Here is a 14,615-nt window from a genome sequence, read left to right as displayed (position 1 = left end):
GGTGGTCTAGTTTCATTTTTTTGCATGTATCTGTCCAATTTTCCCAACACCATTTATTGAAGAAACAGTCTTTACTCCATTGTATGTTCTTGCCTCCTTTGTCAAATATTAGTAATTGACCATAATGGAGTGTGTCAATTTCTGGGTTCTCTGTTCTGTTCCACTGATTTACATGTCTGTTCTTATGCCAGTACCAGGCTGTTTTAATTACAGTGGCTTTGCAGTATAACTGGATAGCTGGTATTGTGATTCCTTCAACTTTGTTCTTTTTTCTCAAGATTGCGTGGCTATTCAGGGTGTTTTTTAGTTTCATATAAATTTTCGAAGTGCTTGTTCTAGATCTGTGAAATATGCTGTTGGTATTTTAATAGGGGTTGCATTGAATCTATAGATTGCTTTGGGTAGAATGAACATTTTAAGGATGTTAATTCTTCCAATCCATGGACATGGTATATTTTTCCATTTGTTTATATCTTCCTCTATTTCTTTTTTCAGTGTCCTGTAGTTTTCTGAGTAAAGGTCTTTTACATCTTTGGTTAAGTTTATTCCTAGGTATCTTATTTTTTTAGTTGCAATGGTAAACGAGATTGTTTTTTTAGTTTCTCTTTCTGAGAGTTCATTATTGGTGCCATAAAAATGCCATAGATTTCTGGGTGTTAATTTTGTATCCTGCTACCTTGCTGAATTCATTTATTAAATCTAGTAGTTTTTTAGTGGAGTCTTTAAGATTCGCTATGTGCAATATCATGTCATCTGCAAATAATGATAGTTTTGTTTCCTCCCTTCCAATTTGGATGCCCTTTATGTTTTCTTTTTGTCTGATTGCTGTGGCTAGGACTTCCAGTACTGTGTTGAATAAGAGTGGTGAAACTGGACACCCCTGTTTTGTTCCTGTTCTTAGGAGAAATGGTTTTAGTTTTTGCCCATTGAGTTTGATGTTGGCTGTAGGTTTGTCATATATGGCCAGATCATATTTACCCTGGAGGGCCACAGCCTTCTCGGCCCTGGGAGCTGCAGCCTCCTTGACTTAAACTATGGGACCGAGGCCCTGAGAGGGACGTCACCAGAAGGTGTAGTTTTTTCATCCACAGCTCAAGTCTCCGACTCTTGGGACCAGCAAGCCTGATCCCAAGTTTCATAAAATGAGCCTGGGAGCTGCTGCTGCTCATGTGCTGGTCCAGGATCTGCACTGACCGGGAGTGACTCACAGTCGGTCCAGCATGAACTGGAAGGTTCTGGATCACGTGCCCCTCCTGCTGCATATCTTGGCAGCAAAGACATTAATTCTCTGCCTGGCATTTGCCAGAGTCAAAATATACCAGAGGAAAAGATTTGAGGTAAGACAGCAACAGCTCAAAGCTGAAAAGAAGAAGCAGCCAGAGAAGAAAGATAGCTAAAGGGAAGCCAGAGGCCTTTCTGGCCACGGTCCTCAGGGAGCTGCAGGCGCTCACCAGACAGAAGCAGTTACTGTCATGGACGCTCACCTTTTAAAGAGATGTTTCATCCACCAGAACCCGGAGTAGGTGCTCCATGGGGAGGAGGGAGCCCGTCCAAATGAAAAGATTCGCACTTGACCTCTAGGGACTCCAGCCCAGAAGAGAGATGGAATTCTTCACTGCTGAGGGACATGCCAGAGAATAAACTTCCAGCCTGAAACTTTAACTAAGGTGATGTGAACCATTAGATGCTTTTAAAGAACCAATATTATCTCTAGTAAATAAAATACCTTTGTAAAAAAACAAAAACAACACCCCATATTAGTTTTATCCTTCATTTTGTTTATGTGGTATATCATATTAACTGATTTGTGGATATCAAACCAAGTTTGTATCCCAAAAATAAATCCCACTTGTATGGGATTTTTAATGATCTTTCTAATGTATTGCTGAATTCAGTTTACTAATATTTTGTTGAGGATTTTTACATCTATATTCAGCAGGGATATTGGTCTATAATTTTCTTCTTTTTATAATGTCTTTGTAATGTCTTATTTTGGAATAAGGATAATGCTAGCCTCATAAAATGAGCCTGGGAGCCTTGCCTCCTCTTGAAATTTTTGGAATAGTTTGAGGGGGATAGGTTGAATATTTGGTAAAGTTCACCTGTGAAGCCATCTAGTCTAAGACTTTTGTTTGTTGAGAGTTTTTTTTATTACTGCTTTGATTTCATTGGTTGTAATTGGTCTGTTTAGACTTTCTGTTTCTTCTTCTTCTTTTTTTAATCCTCACTGGTGGATATTTTTCCCATGGCTTTTCAGAGAGAGTGAAAGGGGTCTGGGGAAGATCCATGTGAGAGAGACTCATCCATTGGTTGCCTCCCGCACACACCCCAACCGGGCCAGGGATCAATTGAGCCTGCAACCAAGGTACATGGCCTTGGCTGGAATTGAACCCGGGACCCTTCAGTCCACAGCCCGATGCTCTAACCACTGAGCCAAACCAGCTAGAGCTTCTGTTTCTTCTTGATTCAGTCTTGGAAGATTGTATGTTTCTGGTAATTTGTCCATTTCTTCCAGATTGTTCAACTTGCTGGCATATAATTGTTCATAGTATTTTCTTATAATCCTCTGTATTTCTGTTTTTCAGTTGTCATTTCTCCTCTATCTTATTTTATTTATTTGGGTTCTTTCTGATTTTATTCATCTGAGCTTTTACTCTTTTATTCTTAATGAGTCTGGTTAAAGATTTTATCTATTTTTTTTTTTTTTAATCTTTCCAAAGAACCAGCCCTTGGTTTCATTAATCTTTTGTATTTTTTTTTTAGACTCTATTTAATTTATTTCCACTTTGGGCTTTATATCTATCTATCTATCATCTATCTATCTATCTATCTATCTATCTATCTATCTATCTATCTATATCTATCTATCATCTATCTATCTATCTATCATCTATCATCTATCTATTTATTTTTGTTGATCCTCACCTGAGGATATTTTTTCCCATTGATTTTTAGAGAGAGTAGAAAGGAGGGGAGGGAGACAGAGAGAGAGAGAGAGAGAAACATCAATGTGGGAGAGAAACATCAGTTGGTTGCATCTAGCACGTGCCCCCAACCAGGGCCAGGGATTGAACCTGCAACCTAGGTACATTCCCTTAACCAGGAATCGAACCCGTGACCCTGAGGTGCATGGGCCAGTGCTCTAACCAGCCAGGGTACTCTGATCTTTATTATATTTTTCCTTCTACTTACTTGGGCTTTGCTTGTTGTTCTTTTTCTAGTTTTGTTTGATGGAAGGTTAGCTTGTTTATTTGAGATTTTTCTTGTTTCTTGAGTCAGGCCTGTATTGTTATGTATTTCCTCACTGGGACTGCTTCCGCCATGTACCATAGATTTCAGGTTGTTGTGCTTTTATTTTCATTTTTTCTAGGTATCTTTTGATTTCTCCCTTGATCTCATTGTTAATCCATTCATTGTTTAGTAATACATTATTTAACCTCTATGTGTTTGTGTGTGTTTTAGTTGGTTTCTGTAATTGATTACTAGTTTCACACCATTGTGCCTGGAGAAGATGCTTGATATGATTTCAAACTTCTTAAATTTACTGAGATTTGTTTTGTGGCCTAATATTTGGCTCTCCTGGAAAATGTTCCATGTGCACTTGAAAAAAATGTATATTCTGCTGTTTTTAGTATGAAATTCTCTAAAAATATCAATTAAGTCCATCTGGTCTAATGTATCATTTAAGACCTCTATTTCCTTGTTGAATTTTTGGCTGGAAGATCTATCCAGTGATGTCAATGGGGTGTTGAAGTTCCCTAAGATGACTGTATTACTGTCAATCTCTCCCTTTATTCCCACCAATAGCTGCTTTATATATTTAGTTGCTTCTATGTTGGCTGCATAAAGGTTTAGAGGGATTATTTATGTTCACTTGTTGGATTGATTCTTTTTTCATTTTGTAATGTCCTTCCTCCTTCTTGCTATCTAAAGTGCAGACAAAATAACTGGAACTCCAGTAGTCATATTAGATCATGAGGACTCTTGAAAATGGAAGTCACAAGCCATCCATAGAGTAGAAAGAAGATGGAAAGAGCCTGGGTCCCTCACACCAAGAGGACCAAATTAGTCTGGACTCTTTCCCTGTGGAAAGAGAAATAAACATCTTGTTTGTCATTGTTATTTTTTGTTTTTTTATCTTACAACAAACTTTATCTTAATACACTTTGAAAGAGAAAGTAAATTTCAGATAGGCTTGCATTTTTTCCCCTTATAGATTTTCTTTTTATTTGCCATGGTATTTTTATTTCCCTGATGGAAGGAAAAATATATAGTATACTCTTTTATTTGTATCAATTTTAACATATTATTTAACCTATCTCCCTTCATTACCCTTTAGTGATTTAAAATAAATTTTATTCTTGGCCAGGTTGCTCAGTTGGTTGGAGCATTGTCCCGTACACCAATAGGCTGCAGTTTCATCCCTGGTCAGGGCGCTTATAGGGAACAACCAATTTATGTTTTCTCTCACACATTGATGTTTCTTTCCCTCTCTCTCTAAAATCAATAATCATATCCCTGGGTGAGGATAAACTAGGTATATATAAAATAAATTTTATTATATTTTATTTATAAAAAGCATACAATTATGTTGTATTTTTAAAGAAAAAGAATATGTATTATTATACTTGAATTTAATAAATAATCAAATTTATAGTATAATTCAAAGAACATTTATAAGGTTATAAGATATATTAGCTTATCCTAATTATTCTATCTTTAAAAATATATTCACATTGATCATTTCTTAATTTAACCTGGAGAGTACAATTTTAAGGGGAAAATTCTTCCCAGTCATGTTATTTACCTACCCTAATTTATATTACTTTATGATCAAGGCCTTTGAGGCAACATCTAGTTCTGTTAGTGGCTTATACATTTCATTTCTAGATCAGATCTTAGTGGGTTTTGAAGGTCACTATCTTATTGGCTGTATATATTTGCTTGTCCAAATATATACAGCTGTACTCCTAAGTCAGGTACACTCATGCATAAAGTCTGAAATTCCCATCATTCCTTACTTCTGAATTTTCTGAAGCAGTTACAAACTCATACTTATGAGCAAGACCAGCAGCATAATTTGCAGGGTCCAGTGCAGAATGTAAATGTGAAGCCTCTTGTTTAAAATTTTTAAGAATTTCTAGATGGTAACAGCAGAGCATTAAACCAAGTGCACGATGTTTCTAAGTAATGAGGCTTTGCATCACACACCCATGAATCTGGCCTTGGGTAGACATTCAGTAGAATCAATCCACCACATACTAATTGCCTTATAGGAGAACATGCATGCCCATTTCTGGGTATAAATATAATTTACCTCAGTCTCTACTATTCTTATACACACAAAGTCCAACATTCAATCAAATTACAAGAGATACCAAAAAGCAAGATAAAATTAGATAAAGTAGTCAACAGAGTTAGATATAGAGATGCTGCATCTGTTGAAACTATCAGAGACTTTAAAATAACTATGTTATAGTTATTAATATGTTAAAAGGTTCTAGAGGAAAAGGTAAACGGCATGAATGATGGGGAATTTTATCAGATGGACAGAAATTCTAAAAAAGAATTAAATGAGAATGCTATAAATGAACACCATTTTTATGGATTAAATTGTGACCTCCCCTCTTTCCCTCCAAACTTATATGTTGAAGTCTTAACTCTCCAATTTGACTGTATTTGGAGATAGGCTCTGCCCAAGCAGGTTAGTACAACCATGATATGAGACATGAAGAATTCCTTCAACAGGCTTATTAGCACAATTAACGTAACAGAGGAACGTAACAGTGAATTTGAAGATAGGTCAACACTGAAATGTAAGGAGCAAAAAAGCAGGACAAAAAAAAAAAACAACAGCATCCAAAAGCTGTGGAACAATATGAAATGGTCTAACTACACATGTAACTGAGTCCTACAAGGATAAGAGAAAGAGGAAGACAGAAAAAGAGGTAAAGCTGAGATGTTCCCAAAATGAATGGAAAACAACAGACTCCAGATCCAGGAAGCTCAGAGGACCCCAAGCAAAATAAATACAAACAAAAACACAACTAGCACAACATAGTCGAACTGCTGAAAATGAGTGATAAGGGGGAAATCTTGAAGATGGCAAGAGAATAATGAAATCGTCCATAAGGAGGACATTATATTCATCAGACTTTACATCAGGCACTGTGCAAGCCTGAAGATGATGGAGTGATATATTTAAAATATACATGGTCCCAACTTAATAATGGTTCAATTTGTGATTTTTCAACTTTACAATAGTATGAAAGTGATATGCATAATAATCAGCATGAGCTAGACAACACTTTATTATAAACTAAGATTTTGTTTGGTGTTTTTGTCCAATTTTAGGCTAATGTAAGTGTTCTGAGCACATTTGGGGTGTGCTAGGCTAAGCTGTGATGTTTGGTAGGTTAGGTGTACTAAATGCATTTCTACTTAACAATGCAATGGGTTTATTGGGACGGAACCCCTTCGTAAGTCGAGGAGAATCTGTACTGAAAGAAGAGTCAACCTCAAATTCTATATGCAGTGAAAATATCTATCACAAATAAAAGAAGAGAAGATTTTTTAAAGGCAAATAAGTGCTAAGTTCGGGGGCAGATGCTCTAACTACCGAGAAGCTGGGTAGGGCTGCAATTTGATGTTTTGATACATGTATGCATTGTGAAAAGATCACCACAACCAAGCTCATTAACATCTCCCTCACTCTGCATAGTCGATTAGGTTCTCGGCTGTCTCAATTTAATGTGGTACTGTGTATTAGAACTCACCTTCCTGCACAGATCACAGAGCAGGGGGAAGGTGGAGGCATTGGGCATAGATGTCATTATCTCCTTTCTGTTTTTCCTTCATAGCTTGGGGCAGTGAGAGTGGTGTAAGGAAGGAAACCAGTTCTCCTGGTTGTCCCATATTTCCCCACCTTTATTGTCCCACACCTAGTGCAGTGTTCTTTGAACCCAACAGATAAGCAACTGATGACTTTGTTTTGATGAGTCTAAGTGTAGGTGGTTGCAGGGGTGCAGAACATAGTGTAATGCCTTAATTTCTAACTCTGCCAAATGTAATACTTTACATATCAGCCCATCACACCGGCTATGGAGCCTTTTGTTTGCAGGTTTTTCCTAGGGAGTGGTGTTACATATTTGTGAAATGAATACATGGAAGTAGTCCCGCCACCGGAAGTGGTATGTCCCAGGCCATGGTGGCACCTGGGCAGCAGGTGGCCAGGGTGGCTGCTTGTCACCCTGCAGAATCTGCCTGGGCACCCAGCTCTGCACTAGGCGACCGGCTGCAGGACCTGCTGCTCTTGCAGCATGAGCAGGACCCCCTCTTAACTGTTCTCAGGCTGTTCTCTTCGGGCCAGGACATCTTCTGGGCCTCTCTGGCCATGGTAGCTTTGGCTCTACCCAGGACCCAGCGCAGCCTCCCAGTGCAGAGTTTCCAGACTGGGATTGCTTGGATGTGTGCTCCACGCCTTGGCACTCCGGCTTTGCCATGGGGCTGTGGCACCATCTGTATCCTGGTACTTGGTGTTGATCTTCTCCCTCCTCTCTGTGTGTTTAGTGATGCTATAGGAGAGCTCAGGCTGTAGGGGAGCAGATGACCCTCACCACTCACATCCCCTTTGGCTTGGGTGCCCATTTCACAGTTCCCTTGAACCAGGTATCCTGCATGTTCCAATGCGGTGACATGTTGTCTCTGAAGGTCAAAGACCAGCGCTTCTACTCCTTCTTGAACAAAACTAGACATTTCTCCATCACAAAACTCTTTGACAATGCTGTGGGCGCCAACCGTAGATTGTGAAAAACAACCTTGGGACACTCACCCCTCCCAGAGGGAAATAAAAACTGAACGTTGGGGATGGAGTGAAAACCAGAGTCACACAAGGGGGCACAAGATTCATGAACAGAAAATAAAAGCTGTCATCCCAAGGGCAGGTGCCTGAAAAACAACAACAAAACAAATGAATACATGGAGAACTTAAATCCAGAGGCCCTAACAGACGTTGCTTCAACACTGTCATCTTGATATATGTGGATTGTAAGTTACACTCATTAGAGTTGGCCAGTGAAATTCACATCTCCCTGGGCATGTCTGATGAGCCTATGGGGCAGGACGCAGGAATCTATTGGCAGTTTTGGAGGAGTGACCCAAGGGGAGGAGAATAGAAGGGGAATAGAGAGGACATCCTGGTTTTTGTCTGAGATTGCTCCTGGTCTCACCCCTTGGCCATGTGTGAGAACCTGATGGAAAGAAAAACTATAGGTATAACCTGAGGATACAGGTTTCATGGAGGACTCGGTGAGACTGGGGTACAAGTAACTTGTTTTAGTGCAAATGCAGTCCTGCCAGCTGGATCCCAGGGACTCCCAAAAGTGTCTGAATGCGGCTCATGTGTGTGTGTGTGTGTGTGTGTGTGTGTGTGTGTGTGTGTGTAGGGCTGAAGTTCTACACTAGCAGGTGGAGTTATGGGTTATTATCAATATTGTCAAGGAATTATGGGTTATTATCAATAGCTTGACCTTATCTGAACATATCAGCCGGTAAGGCCAGGGAATATTTCAGTCAGAGACCAACCCCACCACCAAAAAATAAAAAAAGAAATAAACCAAAACCCCCAAACCCCAGAAACTGGCCAGGAATTTCAGAGGTAATTTTTTTACAAAGAGTTTTATTGGGGATTCAGTTGGCATGCAAAAACTGCACATATTTGAAGCGTACAATTTGGTGAATTTTGACATGTCTACACCTGTAAAACCCCAGTCCAGATGATGCCTCTTTGTAATCCTTATTCTTGCCCCTTCCTGTCCTCTCATCTGACAACCTGCTTTCTGTCACCATACATTAGTGATACATTTTCTAGAAATTTATGTCAAACAAATGGACTCAAACAGTAAATACTCATTTTTTTAGAAAATTGTGCTAAAAATATATAACACAAAATTTACCATTTTGATGATTTTTAAGTACACAATTCGTGGCATTGAGTATATTCAGGTTGTGCAACCATCACTTCCATCCATCTTCAGAATTCTTTTCATCTTGCAAAACTGAAGCTCTATGCTCATTAAACAATAACACCCATCCCCCACTTCCTACAGCCCTGGCAACCACCGTTCTACTTTCTGTCTTTAAGGTTTTGACTACTCTACGTACCTCATATAAGTGGAACCAGACAATACTTGCATTTCTGTAATTGGCTTATTTTATTAGTATAATATCCTTGAGGTTCAGCTCTCCTGTAGCCCGTTGCAAAATTTCCTTCCTTTTTAAAGGCTGAATAACATTCCCTTGTATGTATGGACCACATCTTCTTTATCCACTCATCTGTTGATGTCTGGGTTGCTTCCATGGGTTAGCTATTATGAATAATGCTGCTGTAAACATCATATATGGGTATCTTTTTGAGACCCTGCTTTCAATTCTTTTGGGTCTATATCCAGAAGTGGATTTTCTGATTCATATGGTAGTTCTATTTTTAATTTTTTGAGGAACTGCTATACTGCTTTCCTTAGTAGGTGCACAATTTCACATTCCCAGTGGTGCACAAGGGTTCCAATTTCTCCACATCTTTGTCACCACTTGTTATTTTCTGTGTTTTTTGGTTTTTTAAAAATATATCTTTATTGATTTCAGACAGAGGAAGGGAGAGGGAGAGAGAGAGTTGAAACGTCAATGATGAGTCATTGATCGGCTGCCTCCTGCATGCCCTGACTGTGGATTGAGCCCGAAACCTGGGCATGTGCCCTGATCCAGAATCGAACATGGCCTCCTGGATTCTATGTCGATGCTCAACCTCTGAGCCACACCTCGGTGGGCTTGTTTTGTTTTTTAATAGCCATTCTGACACCTGTGAGGCGGTAACTCATTGTAGTGTTGATTTGCATTTCCCTAAGGGTTAGTGATACTGAGGATCTTTTCATTGCTGTTATTTTATTTATTTTTTTTTTGGAGTCTTTTTCCTTCTGTTTTATTTTGTATGGTTTCTTTTTAATTGTTCCCAGAGCTCACAATTGTGTTTTTGTTGTTGTTGCTGTTTTTCCCCTCTACAGTGGTACCCTGGTTTTTGAACATCTCTGTTGACGAACATTTCGGTTTATGAACGCCGTAAACCTGGAAGTAAATGCTTCGGTTTTTGAACACGCCTGGGTAGTCGAACATGCCACACAGCTTCCGCTGAGGGCAAGATCCCGAGACCTAGTAGTCGGCTGTTGATCCCTCGGTTTTCGAACGAGGTAGCACTGTATTTTATTTTAGGTGGTTTCTATTGTTGTTTTCAAGTCACTAAAGTTTTTCTTCTTCAATGTTTAATCCGCTTTAATCCCACTCAGTATATTTTAAAACCTGAGATAGTATAGTTTCAAATGCAGAAATTTTGTTTGGGGCTTTAAAAAATTATCTTCCATGTCTCTACTTGACATGTATAACCTTTCCTCTAGCTTTTTTAAACAAATGGAACAAAGCAATTGTTACTGTTTTAATGTGCTTGCCTGCTAATTCTAACATCTGTATCAGTTCTGCTTTGATTTTGATTGACTGACCATCTTATCATTGTGAGTCATATTTTCCTGCTTATTTGCCTTCCTGGTAATTCTCAACTGAATTGTGGGCTTTACCTTCTTGGTTGCTGGATATTTTTTGCATTCCTGTAAAAGTTCTTGAGCTTTGTCCTGGGATGTGGTTAATTGCTTGAGTATATTTTGATCCTTTGGGGTCTTGCTTTTAATGTGTGTTAGGCAGGATTAGAGCAGCTCTTAGTCTAGGGATAATTATTTCCCACTACTAAGGCATGGCCTTTCTGAACACCCTACCTAATGCTCCATTAATTATGGTATTAGGAAGTGATTCAGGCTGGCTGGTGGAAACAGGCATAATTCTTAACCCCATGTAAGCTGAATGTTGTTCCCTCTAATCCTTTAGGGTGGCTCTTTTCCTGGCTTTGAGTAGTTTTCTTACACGCATTTGGTGATTAGTACTCCGCTGAAATATAGGACAGGAAAGCAGTCTTTCCATATCTGCAGATCTGTGGGTTCTCTCTCAGGGCTGCCCTCTCCTCCATGTTCTCCTCCCTGCGAACTCTAATTGCCTTTGTCTCTCTGGGCGCTCAGCTCCATCTCCATCTCCAGCTCAGGAAGTCTGCTAGCCTCCACCTGGGCTGCTCCTCCCTGCACCATGCCCCAAAACTCTCTCAAGGCAGCAAGCTGGGACGGCATAGGCTCACCTTGTTTTTTTCCTATCTCTCAGGGACCAGATTCATTGCCTCATATCCAATGTCTTAAAGACTGTTATCTCATATATTTTGTTCATTTCTTTAGTTGTTTTAAACATGAGGGTAATTTGTTCCCTATTACTCCACCTTGGCTAGACATGGAAGGCTGAACAGAGCTTTTTTTTTTTTTTTTTTTTTGTACGCTTTTTAAAAACAAATTATATCTTTATTGATTTCAGAGAGAGGAAGGGAGAGGGAGAGAGAGATAGAAACATCAATGATGAGAGAGTCATTGATTGGCTGCTTCCTGCACCCCTCGACTGGGGACCGAGCCCGCAATCCAGGCATGTGCGCTGACTGGGAATCGAACCTCTATCTCCTGGATCCTAGGTCGATGCTCAACAGCTGAGCCACTCCCATCTGGGCTGAACAGAGCTTTTTAAATACAGGGATTTGGTTCCAAAAATCTCTGAAGGGCTGAAGGAGAAAAATGGAAAAGGTGAAATAACTCAGAGAATTGTTCTGCAGGAAGCAAACTCTGGAGGAACAAAAAGGAGATGATGTTACATGAGTCCAGGAGTACTTATGGCTGATACTGGTGGAAACTGTTGCTACTGAAATCAATGCTGCTGTGAATATAAAAATTTTCAGAACCTGTAACTCCCAGAAGCTGATGGTGGTCAACCACTGCTCTTTTTGCTGGAACTACCAAAGGCTGCTGGAATCTGGAACCATCTCTTGCTGATAGAGATGCCACTAGAATCAGATAAAAAGGAAGGATTATGTCTTCTTTTTTTTCATCTGCCTTACAACTCTTTTTAGGACTTGCCATTGGCCAAACCTAGTCAGAAGCAAGTGCAAGATTATCTGGGAAGCTCATCAAAAGAGCTTAAATCAAATTTTCTGTTTCAGATCTAATTAGAAATGAAAAACACTTAGCTATCTGCCTTGCCTGACTGTTCAAATATAGTTAGCTGTTAGTCAGGGTTTTTTTTCAGATGCATTATTTCCTTAGTGGTGTTTTCATAATATTTTGTCATTTGATCCTTGTATAATTTTTTCTTGGTCTGTTCAATGTACCACACAATATTTTTCTTTCATAGTTAGTGATGGTAACATATCTGCCAGGGAACCCAAAAACCAGATGTAGCAGATGGCAGTTTCATACTCTAAAGAACTATGGTACTGGCTGTGTGCCTAAATGTTGAATGGATTAATGTAGGAATAAAAATTAGCTGGCAATTGGTTTAAAGGCAGAATTTCAGAACTTTTCACAAAGAAATGTCCTACATACCATGCACAAAGAATATAGGAGAAATGAATCATCAGTGGGCACTAATAAGGACCAGGAGATACATCTAGAACTCTGAGGGGAAGCTCAATGTATCTGTACTCTTCCACCTGCTGCTCAACCAATAGATGTTAACCTCCAGGTCTAATGAAGTAAGAGATCATTCTTTCCACAAATACTTATGGATGCCTGTTATGTGCATAGCACTAAGGTAGACAGTGGAATTCTATGAAGTACAACAAGCTCAAATTTGGGGGGTAAGGGAAGGAAAATAAAATACAAAATGTTTACTGACATGGTAGAGCCATTATGAAAATGGTGTGGTTCCTCAAAAATTAAAAGAACTATCATATCATACAGAAACCCCACTTCTGTGGATATATCCAGAGGAAATAAAATTAGTACCTCAACAAGATATCTGCACTCCCATGTTGATTGCAGCATTATTCATAATAGTCAAGATATGGAAATAACTAAGTGTCCCTCAACAGATGAATAGATAAAGAAAACGTGGTGTATATAAGATATATATACACACACACAATGGGATATTATTCAGCCTTAAAAAAAATTCTGCATTTCAACAACATGGGTGAAACTGGACAGTATGCTAAATGAAATAAACCAGACACATAGCCCAGCCTGTGTTGCTCAGCAGTTGAGCATCGACCTATGATCCAGGAGATGCTGGTTCGATTCTGGTCAGGGCACATGCCCATGTTGCCAGGTCAACCCCTGGTGGGGGACTTGCAGGAGGCAGCCGATCAATGACTCTCTCATCATTGATGTTTCTGTGTCTCTCTCTCCCTCTCCCTTCTTCTTTCTGAAATCAATAAAGACATACTTAAAAAAACAGACACAGAAAGACAAATACTGCATAATCCCACTTATATGAAGAATCTAAAAAAGTCAAACTCATAGAATTAGAGAGTAGAATGGTAGTTACCAGGGGCTGGAGGTGGGGGAAATGGGAGATGTTGGTTAAGGAATACAAAGTTTCTGTTGTCCAGGATAAATAAGTTCTGGAGATCTAATTATAGCATGATGACTATAGTTAATACTGTCTCATGAACTTGAAATTTGCTGAGGGAGCAGATCTTAATTGTTCTCACATATTCACAAAAAGGTAACTATATGAGGTGATGGATATGTTAATTAGCTTGATTGTGGTGATCATTTCACAACATATATATGCATCAAACATCACATCGCACACCTTAAATATATGCAATTTTAATTCTTCATTTATACCTCAATAAACATGGAGGGGGGGAGTTAACTGTCAAAAAGTGAAAGTGAACACTCTGAGTTGAGAGGAGGAGACTGATTCACCCATTGCAGAGCTCTCAGGCAGTGGGACTTGAAATGGCCTTTTACTCATGGCTCTGGTCAATGTTTATTTAATAAAGGGAACAACACTAACCACGCCACTGGTGTTTAGAGGACTGCGCATAATACAGCACTCTGGTCAGAGTGGAGGGTGGAAAGGTTTAAATGGCAGACTGAAGATTATGTACTTTATCTTGTAGCTGGTGTAGTCTTTGGACCTTCTGAGCGAGAGACTGGTGGAGGAAGGGAAAGAATAATTGATGTAGAATCATGGAGCATAAAGGGATTTGGGCGCACACCTGCTGTTTCATCATGGATTCTGTCGCAGTGCTCCCTGACGGACACAGAGACCTCACTATGTCCCAGACCTGGCACACACAGATGTAAGAAGAGGAGATAGCCCGGCCGGGCGTGGCTCAGCGGTTGAGCGTCAACCTGGGTTCCAGGCGATCGGGGTTCGATTCCCGGTCAGGGCACATGCCTGAGTTGCGGGCTCGATCAATGACTCTCTCATCATTGATGTTTCTATCTCTCTCTCTCCCTCTCCTTTCCTCTCTCTGAAATCAATAAAGATATATTTTTTTTAAAAAAAAAAAAAAAGAAAAAAAAGGAGATAATTTTCTTAGCCCATTTCAACCCTGTTCCCTCCCCCTTCCCCCACTCCGATCTCTATAGTCTGCTGGTGCCTGCTTTTTAATATCAAAATCTAAGAGCTTCTGAGTCTCCACCCTCTCCTCTTCCAGCCAACCCAACCCTCCCATCCCAAATCCATTCCAGTCC

General features: G+C 39.6%; 2 pseudogenes; both read left to right on the top strand.

Annotated features, from left to right (window-relative positions):
- Positions 1-1,220: 1,220 nt before the first annotated feature.
- Positions 1,221-1,397, top strand: LOC107542439 (small integral membrane protein 11 pseudogene; annotated as a pseudogene).
- Positions 1,398-7,163: 5,766 nt separating this feature from the next.
- Positions 7,164-7,809, top strand: LOC107542421 (transmembrane protein 223 pseudogene; annotated as a pseudogene).
- The last annotated feature ends 6,806 nt before the right edge of the window (positions 7,810-14,615 follow it).

The sequence above is a fragment of the Miniopterus natalensis genome, chromosome 1, assembly GCF_054644295.1.
Source record: "Miniopterus natalensis isolate mMinNat1 chromosome 1, mMinNat1.hap1, whole genome shotgun sequence".
In the NCBI taxonomy this organism is placed as follows: domain Eukaryota; kingdom Metazoa; phylum Chordata; class Mammalia; order Chiroptera; family Miniopteridae; genus Miniopterus; species Miniopterus natalensis.
This window is presented reverse-complemented; position numbering and strand designations above follow the sequence as displayed.